The sequence below is a fragment of the Eleutherodactylus coqui genome, chromosome 7, assembly GCF_035609145.1.
Source record: "Eleutherodactylus coqui strain aEleCoq1 chromosome 7, aEleCoq1.hap1, whole genome shotgun sequence".
Classification (NCBI taxonomy): Eukaryota; Metazoa; Chordata; class Amphibia; order Anura; family Eleutherodactylidae; genus Eleutherodactylus; species Eleutherodactylus coqui.
In genome coordinates, this window is record NC_089843.1 from 223205045 (window position 1) to 223215346 (window position 10302).

A 10302-nucleotide genomic window follows, 5' to 3' on the forward strand; every position below is an offset into this window, starting at 1 on the left:
CGGGAGCGCGCATGTCGGGCTGCAGCAAGCGATGGGAAAAGAGCCGGCGGCCATCTTGGGAAAATTTTTATAAGTTGCTGAAACGCTGGAACTGTAAGTACAAACCAGCTAGAAAAGTCATTTACAGGGGGGCTTAGTAATGTAGGCTTAATTAGGGGGACTGGGCAAAAAAAAAAAAAATTCACTGCTTCCTCGAGACATCTCCTTTAAGTATGTGACAAAATCCTATGAAGATTCTCTACTGCTTGTCTGAAGCTGTCATCCAGTAGAAAGCAGAGTCAGCTTGAATAGACGTCAGGTTTGGGAATACAAACAGTTTCTCTTAGCATCAGTAATTTATGAGCTGCTGCACACAGGATTGCTTTAAGGTTTAGATAACTCATCTCTAATTACAGCAGGACAGAGGAGAAGGAAGAAGCTGGGCCTTCACATGACTGTCAACTTCCTCTGTGCCCATCTCGGCTCCTATCTCTCCCCTCTGAGCGTCTCACTGCCTCACTCCATACTCCCTTTCACTTCTGTCTTCTAACACTGTTTATCATAAAAACAACTGCATCACTTAAAAATTACCTGGAACCCCCCTGGATAAAACGGGGAGGGAAAAAAATAATCAAGTAGTCACGGTAGCTCTGCCACTACCCTCCGACATGAGAAGTCGTGGTCACGGTCAGCGAGTCACATACAAGGACATTAAAACTAGTTACGCTGAGGTATTAAACTATCCTGACGCCAATCCATGTGAAGCCCCACATGACATGGGTTTGTGGTGAGGAGTGGGAGATTATGGAGGGGCCATTAGGGGCAATTGGGTCGCTGAAGAACCGCCGGAGCCGGAAGCCAGCAGGGCGGTAGGCGGGAGGCGGCATGAAAGGGTTAACGGGGAGGAGAGGCGTCATCGGGCGCAGTGGGTTCTGGGAGGGGGCGGGGCCTCAACCGGGAGGCGCTATATAAGGAGCAGCAAGCACGGGAGAGGCCCAGAGCGGCGAAAAGAAGAAGAGGAAAGCAGGCAAAAGAGTACGAAGCGAAGATCGAGCATCGGAAGGTGGAGCGGTGAGCGCTGAAGAGGAGCGGCGAGCGCTGAAGAGGGTCGGCGAGCGCTGAAACAGGAGCGGCTGGTCTGCAACAGGAACGGCAGGTGCGGGAGCAGTGACGGCGAGCGCTGAAGAGGAGCGGCGAGCGCGGAAGAGGGTCGGCGAGCGCTGAAGCAGGAGCGGCTGGTCTGCAGCAGGAACGGCAGGTGCGGAAGGAGTGACGGCGAGCGCTGAAGCGGAGAAAAGAAGCGGGATCGGCGGCTGAAGGCGGCGGGTGAAGAGCGGTGAGAGGAACAAGCCGGGGCGGCGAACGGCAGACGGCGAAGAGGGCAGAGGACGCGCGGCTTACCCGAAGCGCCGGAAGACACGTGGGACCCCCGGACGGCGCCAGAACAGGAAGACTCCGTCCTGAGCAGTGAAGCAGGAAGAAGAGGAGAGCCAGCAGCGAAAGCAGCAAGGAAGCGCCCGAAGATTGCAGTACCTGAAGAGATGGAGGCGGTCCTTTCCAGAATCCGGGCAGCGGCAGAAGAAAGGGGTCTGGAGTGGCTCTTAGAGCTCTCGGATGAAGCGCTCGGCGCAGCGGCAGGATCTTCAGCGATGGATACCAATGTGGCATCGGCAGCAACGCAAGAAGTGGCGGCAGGAAACGCGGAGATGGCGGAAGCAGATCGGGTGGAAGGAAGGAGGTCAACCAGGGGTGCGGGGCCGGCGGCGGCAGCACCAGCGGGGCACGCAAAAGAGCTTAGGCCGCGGAGGGCCCGTGCGCCAGAGAGATTGAGCCCCGAGCACGGTCCCTCACGCAGGCAGAGGATGCGGAGTCTCTCCCCGGCCCCCCCGCGTAGTAGGCTCCCCCCGGCAACACCAACAGGCAGGGGGAGCAAGGCGGGGAGAACTCCCGCGAAACGGAGGAGTGCGGCGGACAGCGCGAGGCCCCGTGCTGAGAGGGGGGCGGGGCCAAACGCTAACCTGAATGCAAAGAGCAGAGGGAGAGGAGGTGGCGGCTCTGCAGGACGAGAGCAGCCTTGCAGCGGGTCAGGTGTGGAGCGGCCTGGAACATCTCTGGGTCTGACGGCGAGCGCATCAGGAAGGCGGTGGACATTGACAGAGGTGACCCACGGTCAAGCGGGGCCAAGAAGAGCGGAGGCGGTTGCGGTTCCGGCAGAACGGTCGCAGCACGGCGAAGGAGATCAATCTGGAGGTTCGGCGGCTGGTGGGTTCACAGCCCCTACGCAGCCAGGTGAGTTAAGCTCTTTGTACAGTATGTCCAGCAATGTTAGCCGCGCAGCGCATGTGGGGAATAGCGTTGCGCAAGTGGCGGGGGGTAGCGCAGTGACAGGAACCACACCGGGTGTAGGCGGCGAGGCAGGTGCATTGCTGGGGTTTATGTTAGATTTCTTGAGAAGGCAGGGGGGGGGCCACAACCCGTCGCCTGTCACAGCATGGAGCTCGCCGTGCAGTGCGTCATCCAGCATGGGGATCGGACTGGTAGGACCGCTTGCTGGGGGGACTGGGGTAGGACAGGCGATGGGATCCATGCAACCCCCCCCGTTGGTAGAACGGGGGCCCGTAGTGGCGTCACAAGTCACCGGGGAAAGCCTCCAAGCGGGGGCCATAGCGGGTACTACGGAGGTAGGGGCAGCAGCAGGGGTTACAGTGGCAGTACAGACAGAAAAGGACGGGGAGGGTATACGGTTAGATGACAAAGCGAAAGGCGAAGTATACGTCTGCTTTGAGGGACCGCTGGGGGCCCATCTCAAAAAAGAGGTAAGGGAAAAGATTTGGAAGGATGAATATGTTGAGATATTCTCCCTCCTCCCCTTGGAAAAATTCAATTTGGACAAGGGGAAAAGAACGGAGTTTAAGAAAGAGGAGGAGGAGAAGAGGAGATGGCGCCTGATTCCCCAGACGTTCGCTAATTGGCTGCAGGCGTTTGCCATTTTAGCGAGCGTGATAGGCGAAAAAGCGCCGGACAATTGTTACGGCCTTTTTTGCTATATGGACTCAATAGGTGAGGCATATAGGGTATACGGGGGACAGACCTGGCTGCGCTATGATGAGCAGTTGAGGCAGCGTAAAGCGGTGCACCCATCTATCAGATGGGAGCATAAAGACATTGGATTATGGTTGAGAGTAATGGCCCCCGCACGTTTTGGACAGCCCTTTCAGGGCAGTGCCGGGTCATTCGGCCTGGCCTCTAGCTCGGCAGGGGGGCAGGGGAGCTCAGCGGGGGGAGGTAGGCCCGGGTACTGTTGGCAATACAATGAGGGGCAGTGCAAGTTCGGTGCAACATGCAAGTTTCGCCATGCCTGCTCCCATTGTAGCGCAGGGTCCCACGGGGCATCGAAATGTTTCGGAAAGGGTCCCGGCGGTTTTACAAAAAGGGATGACCCCGGTGATTCTGGAAGAGATGGTACCTCATCTAAATAGATACCCTGATAGAGAGAAGGCGGAGTTGCTGTTTAAGGGTTTTAGGGATGGTTTTCACATCCCGCCCCTGTTACATGGGGTCCCCTTTTAGTTGAAAAACTTACGATCGGCGTTAGAGTATCCGGAAGTGGTGACGGAAAAGCTAAAAAAGGAAGTGAGCTTGGGGCGCATGGCGGGGCCGTTTAAAGAACCGCCGGTGCGAGATTTCGTGGTGTCGCCTTTGGGAGTGGTTCCAAAGAAGGAGCCGAATAAATTTCTGCTGATTCACCACTTATCGTATCCAAAGGGCGCATCGGTGAACGACGGAATAGACCCTGAGCTATGTTCGGTGGTGTATACGTCGTTCGATGCGGCGCTTCAGTGGATTAGAAAATACGGGAAGGGAGCATTGATGGCGAAGGCTGACGTTGAGTCGGCTTTTCGCCTGCTCCCGGTAGCACAGGAAAGTGTGAGGTTGTTGGGGTGTTTTTGGGAAGGGAATTATTTTGCGGATCGTTGTTTACCCATGGGGTGTTCCATCTCATGTGCATACTTCGAAGCATTCAGTTCATTCGTAGAATGGGTGATGAAGGATACGGCGGCTGTGCAGTCGATCATTCATTACCTGGATGATTTTTTGTGTGTGGGGCCCGGGGGATCGCCAGTTTGTGCGAGCTTGCTGGGCACCTTACAGTGGGTGGCGAGGCGGTTCGGGGTGCCGTTAGCACCCGACAAGACGGAGGGGCCCACTACCTGTCTAAGTTTTCTGGGCATCACCATTGATTCAGTGGCAATGGTGTGTCGTTTACCAGAAAACAAGTTGTGTGACTTACGGGAGGAGGTCCGCGTGGCGCAGAGAGGGAAAAAGATCACGCTAAGAGGGCTGCAGTCACTGTTAGGCAAGCTGAACTTTGCCTGCAGGATCATGCCCATGGGCCGGGTGTTTTGTAGACGGTTGGCGTCAGCAACGGCGGGGATTCGCGCACCACACCATTTTATCCGTTTGGGGGCCAGTCACAAGGCAGACCTTGCGGTGTGGTCCACCTTCCTTGAAAAATATAATGGCAGGTCGGTAATCATAGGTGAGGTCAGCAATAATGTGGACTGGGAGTTATATACTGATGCGGCAGGCAGTGCAGGGTTCGGGGCCTATTTCCAAGGTAGATGGTGCGCGGGGGAATGGCCGGAGCAGTGGAAGCAAGAAGGCTTGGTACGGAATTTAGTGCTATTGGAGTTATTCCCAATAGTGGTGGCCATCACGCTGTGGGGTGACCACTTCCGTGATAAAAAAGTAAAATTCCACTGCGATAATATGGGGGTGGTGCAGGTAATTAACAGCCTTTCGGCATCATCCCCCCCTGTGGTAAACTTGCTGCGTCAGTTAGTGCTCCAAGCGTTGTCATTGAACATGTGGGTGGTGGCGGCTCACGTTCCAGGTGTCGAAAATTCAATTGCGGATGCTCTCTCTCGGTTTCAGTGGGAGCGGTTCCGGACACTGGCGCTGGTGGGGAGAGAATGCCCGGATCAAATCTGGAACGTGGTAAGCGAGCAGTGGGGGGCCTGATAGAGCGGTCACTGGCTCGGCGAACTAGGGCAGCGTATGGCGCGAGTGGGAGGAATGGTTGAGGCAAGGGGGGGGCACATTCAGAGGACGATAGAGTAGGCCTGCTGTTGAGCTGGTTGGGGAGAAGCGCGGAATTGGGGAGGTCAGTGGCACAAGTTAATCAATTTATAGCGGGTATAGCATTTGGTTTTAAGTTAAGGGGGGTGGGGGATGTGACAAAAAATTTTTTTGGTAAAACAGGCAATTAAGGGTTTAAGGAAAGGTAGGGGGAGTTTAGACACTAGGCGGCCGGTTTCCTTTGACGTCTTGGAGAAATTGGGTAGAGCATTGGACATTGTGTGCGGGAGTGAGTCTGAGAGGCGGTTGTTCAGGGTAGCCTTTTCACTGGCATTTTTCGGGGCATTTAGGATAAATGAGTTGGTGTCTCCCAGCAGGACTTCCGGGGGCGGGTTGCAGGCAGGGGACGTAAGGGTAATAGAAGGGAGGTTGGAGTTGCGGATTCGTCGATCTAAGACGGTCCAGCAGGGTCGGGGACAGGTAATCCAGCTAGGCGAGGTGCCAGGGGCCTTTATGTGCCCTAGGAGGACATGGGAGCAGTATAGTGGAGGGTTAGAATCTCGGTCAGGCCCCTTGTTGCGCCATGAGAATGGCCAATTCTTATCCCGTTTTCAATTCATAGCAATATTTAAGCAGGCATTGGAGGTAGCGGGGCTGGACAAAGAGCAGTTTGGGTCACACTCATTTAGGGTGGGAGCAGCGACGGCGGCGTCAGTAAGAGGCATGGAAGTGGAAGCGATTAAGAGAATAGGTCGTTGGGAGTCAGGACGTTTTGAATCCTATGTACGCCCCCACCTGCTTTAAGGCTGGGGGTGAGGGTGGGGGGGGGGGGGGGGACAAATAGGGGCGGTTGTTAACAAATTGTATCGTTGTTTTTGTTTTGCAGATGGTCACCCGGCCTTAGTATGGATCTTGGGCCATGCATATGTATTCTGGGGGGGCGGAGAGAGCGGGGGGGGCGGGCCAACGGTAGACAATTAAGGTTCCCGAAGAGTGAAGCAATAATTAGGTGGTTGGGGATTAGAGGCATGTCGTGGGGCACTGTTTTAGAGGAGGTGGAAAGGAGGGTGAGATGGGACAGGGCACTGGACGTATTAGTGATACATGCGGGGGGGAATGACTTGGGAAAGAGGAGATTCAGGGACCTTCGGTATGACTTCCTTAGGTTACAAGCGTCATACCCAGGAGTAGTGGTGGTTTGGTCCGAAGTGGTGCCAAGGAAAGTATGGAGGGGTGCGCTTTCGGAAAAGGGCCTAAACAGAGCGAGAGTGAAGCTAAATAAAGAAGTCTCGCGATTTGTGGGGGAAAAAGGGGGAATAGCAGTGCGGCACATAGACCTGGAGAAAGGTACTGGCAACTATTGGAGGTCAGATGGCGTCCATCTGAATGAGATGGGGATGGACTTATGGATGGAGGGCTTGCAGGAGGGCATTGAGCGCGCGCTGTTGGTGTGGAGGGCGGCGCAGGCTCAAGGGGGGTCGAGCCTCGCTTACAGTGGCGGGGGAGGGAGAGGGATCCTTGGAGCCCGTATAGAAGGTAGTGGGGGAATGGCAGGGGCTACATAGCCCCCCTTTTCCCCTCCTTTGCCGTAATTTGTGGCCTGTCGCCTCCGGGGTTACAGGGCGGAGCCCTGATAGGCGGGGGGAGAGGCTAGCCAGGGGTGGCTAGCCGGCCTCGGGGTCGGTAAGAGACGGCGGCCGGAGGTTAAGGGAGAGTGTCGTCGGTCTCCCGAGTCTGCTGACCTGCGGCGGGAGGAAAAGTTAGAAAAGGTTCGGGGATAGCGTCGCCCGAGTCAGCCAAGTTGCGGCGGGTGGCCGGGACAGCTATCCCCTTGTTGGTGTGAGGCGGCAGGATGTGGTAGAGACAGGGGGTGGGCTCCAAGGTCCTCTTCCAGGTTTACATCTGAGGGATATTGTTATTATTGAGGTTGGGGGTGAAATAAGTTTAAATGTATTAATGTTTGTGATAATAAAATGGCTGCTGTGGCCAAATTTATCCAACAGATGGTGTCGGTGGTTTGTGCGGCGAATGGTAGGTGGGGAAATGGTAAGGGAAGGTCATAGCAGCGACAACTCCGTTATACCCGGGTCATGTACTATTGGAATAATTTTTTTCGGTTCTCGCCTGTCAAGTCCACAAGTATGTTCTACTCTCTTATTGATGGAATACTTCGGGGTTCTGTTAGTTCCAGGAAAACACAGAAGGTCCTTCTACTTGCATTCATTTCCTGGGCATCACTGTTGCTACAGAGAGAATGGAATGTAGATTGGTGGCAGACAAATTGGGCTCACTGCGCCAAGAGGTGGTTCGGGCCCGTTGCGTTACTAAGATTATGCTGAGGGAGCTACAATCTCTTCAGCGTAACCCTAATTTTGCGTGACAGATTATTCCCACAGGAAAGGGTTTTTTGCCGTCGTTTGGTGGCAGTAAAATCGACCCATCATATTCTTTGAGAAGAGAACACAAGCAGTTTTGGAGATGTGGTCATATTTTCTTGAACAGTAGAACGGTAAGTCCTCAATGATTGTGGAGACACAGGCGGTTCCTGGAATTGGAGACCTCAGGATACTTCTCTTCTGCTTCCATTCCTTCACCACATGAGGGTTAAAGGTAGGCTGGATTCAGACAAACGTATATCGGCTCAGTTTTCACGCCGAGCCGATAAATGTCGTCTCTCTCTGCGGGGTGGGGGGGGGGTGGGGGGAGCCTGGAAGATCCAGGAGCAGTGCTCTGAGCTCCCGCCCCCTCTCTGCCCCTCTGCACTATTTGCAATGGGGAGCGGTGGGATGGGGGCGGGACTAATTCTCGGAACTTAGCCCCACCCCTGCCCCGCCTCCTTTCATTGCAAATAGTGCAGAGGGGCAGAGAGGGGGTGTAGAGGAGGCAGAGAGGGGGCGGGAGCTCAGTTCCTGCCCCTGGCTCTTCCATCCTCCCCCTCCCCCCGTGCAGATGATGACACTGTATATCGGCTCGGCTTGAAAACCGAGCCGATATACGTTTGTGTGAATCCAGCCGTACTCCCATGCGGCCGACACTCTCACAACCTTTGAACCACATGGATTCAGCTGAAGACCACACCTAACTCTCAACTCACTCATTTATATTCATACGACACCACATGACAAGACAAACGTGATACTTTTCCAGACATATCCCAGCCACTTTCAGACATTAACCTCTCACATGCTGCAATACACATAACAGCAGACAGGACAATTTGCACAGTGCATCCAAATTAAAGACATGACATGTATGACAATTATAGAGGGGCCAGAAATACATGCTGTATGCTCCTAGAGTTACCAGGAACAGGTTACTGAGTGGCCACTCTTCTATGGCCATGTCCACACATTGCATCTTTTGTGATTGCAATTAAAAGACGCATCAAGAATTTGCATGTGTCTTTTGAAAAACTGCATTGCATGTGGTTTTTTTTATGCTGTTTTTAATTGCAGTTGAAAACTGCAACAAAACTGCCTGGTGTGAACGCAGCCCGAGGGGGTAGTCACATGGGCAATTTTCCCATTTGAGTTTTGTCTGATTCTGAGAGAATTTGCATGGGAAAAGAAAGGGTTAATTCACACGAGTGATTTCTCTCTCAGACTGATAGTCCATGTTAATAAAATCACAGTAGGTCCTGTTTTAGTGCGACTCTTCAAGAATTGCCCTTTTTCTATGGGAGCATTTTAAAAAAATAAATAAATAAAAAAAACAAAAAAAAACAAACTTTGATTTTCATGCAAGTGCGATACTTTAACGCAGGTTACTACGGGGAGCATGAAAAAGGGAACCAGAAGTACAAAGCACACTCGGACAAGAATGCAGTTACTCGAGAAGAGCGAGGCTCACTCCAGTAACTGACTTATCTGAGCGTAATAATAGTGTGGTCCCGCTATAAGTAAAAACAATTAAAACAGCCGTCCACAAGCTAAAATAATAAGGACAGCAAATCCCCCTCGCTTCTCTTCCTGGCCAACAGTGTAACAACTCTGCGGAGGGGAGCACTGATACCGGGAGAACGGACGGTGATGCTGCGGCGCTCATCTGACATCTGCTGTAAGACCTCAGACACACTTGACAAGCGCCTGGAGGCTCAGCTGCAACTTGCATAAGAACTTGACAGATAGGCTGACCACAGAGAATCACGGCAAATCGTGGCATGCTGCAATTTGAATCCTGCGAGCGGAGAATCGTTAGGATTCTCGGCACGTGGACCTAGGGCTGTGCTTTCCATAACAATGCTATGGAAAGCGTTCACTGCGTTACTTGCGGCTGGTTTATCGCATTGAACTATCACCCGTGGAGAGAAGCCCTAAAGGAGCTCTGCTGACCATTCGTGGCTTTGCTATTTAAACATTCCCTGTGAGTGTGAACCATTTATTTCATCATCCAGATTCACCGCAGAGGAAGGAATGGTGGCGTCACCCGTGACAAAGGACTGCTAAAGGTAAAACACGTATTGGGTTGGCCTTTTTGCAAGACCTCCCATCAGTAACTTGGACGGGTCCCATGCTACCCTCCGGGTGGGAGATGGTAGAGCCCCATGACATGGTCCAAACTCTACCCTGCTGTCTCCTAGGCTGAGGGTCCACACCTCGGACGCTGCACATTCACTTTCTGTGGCACTGTGGAGACACTCGACTGGCACCCGCTTGGCATTTTCTTCTGCCCCAGTGAAATGAATGGAGCGCTGACTGCACCCACATTACATAGAGATTTCCAATAGACAACCGCTGAGGGGGCTTCTGCAGGGACGAGAAGAAGGCAGCATGTAGTCTGTAAGTTCATGTATTTGCTGAGGGTCCCCATAGCTTATAAGCCTAGTTACAACCCCTATTGCTACGTCGGCGCTTGTCACTGGGGTAACAATACGGTACAAGAAAACACCGAGTACTACAACAATACTGCAAATACTGCTGACGCTAAACCGCTGCAGAGCGGCCACAATGTCAGTGACCAAGCACACGGCATTACCCAGAAGAGGATGGAGAGGACTCCGATGACCACGCGGGCTGTGTGCTCCATGTGGCGACCCATGACCAGTCTGCACTGACAAGCTGATACACCCTTCACACTCCCAGGATCTCCAGCGCCTCCTATCAGACAGATTGGAAAGGGTCACAGGTGAGGGCAGTGCACAGCCGCCTGCACTGCTCTAACGAAGCACTGGGGGATGAAGGAGGGCGGCAGGCTACTAGTCCGACAGTTCCTTATTCTCCTGACCAGAGCAAGTGTTGATACATA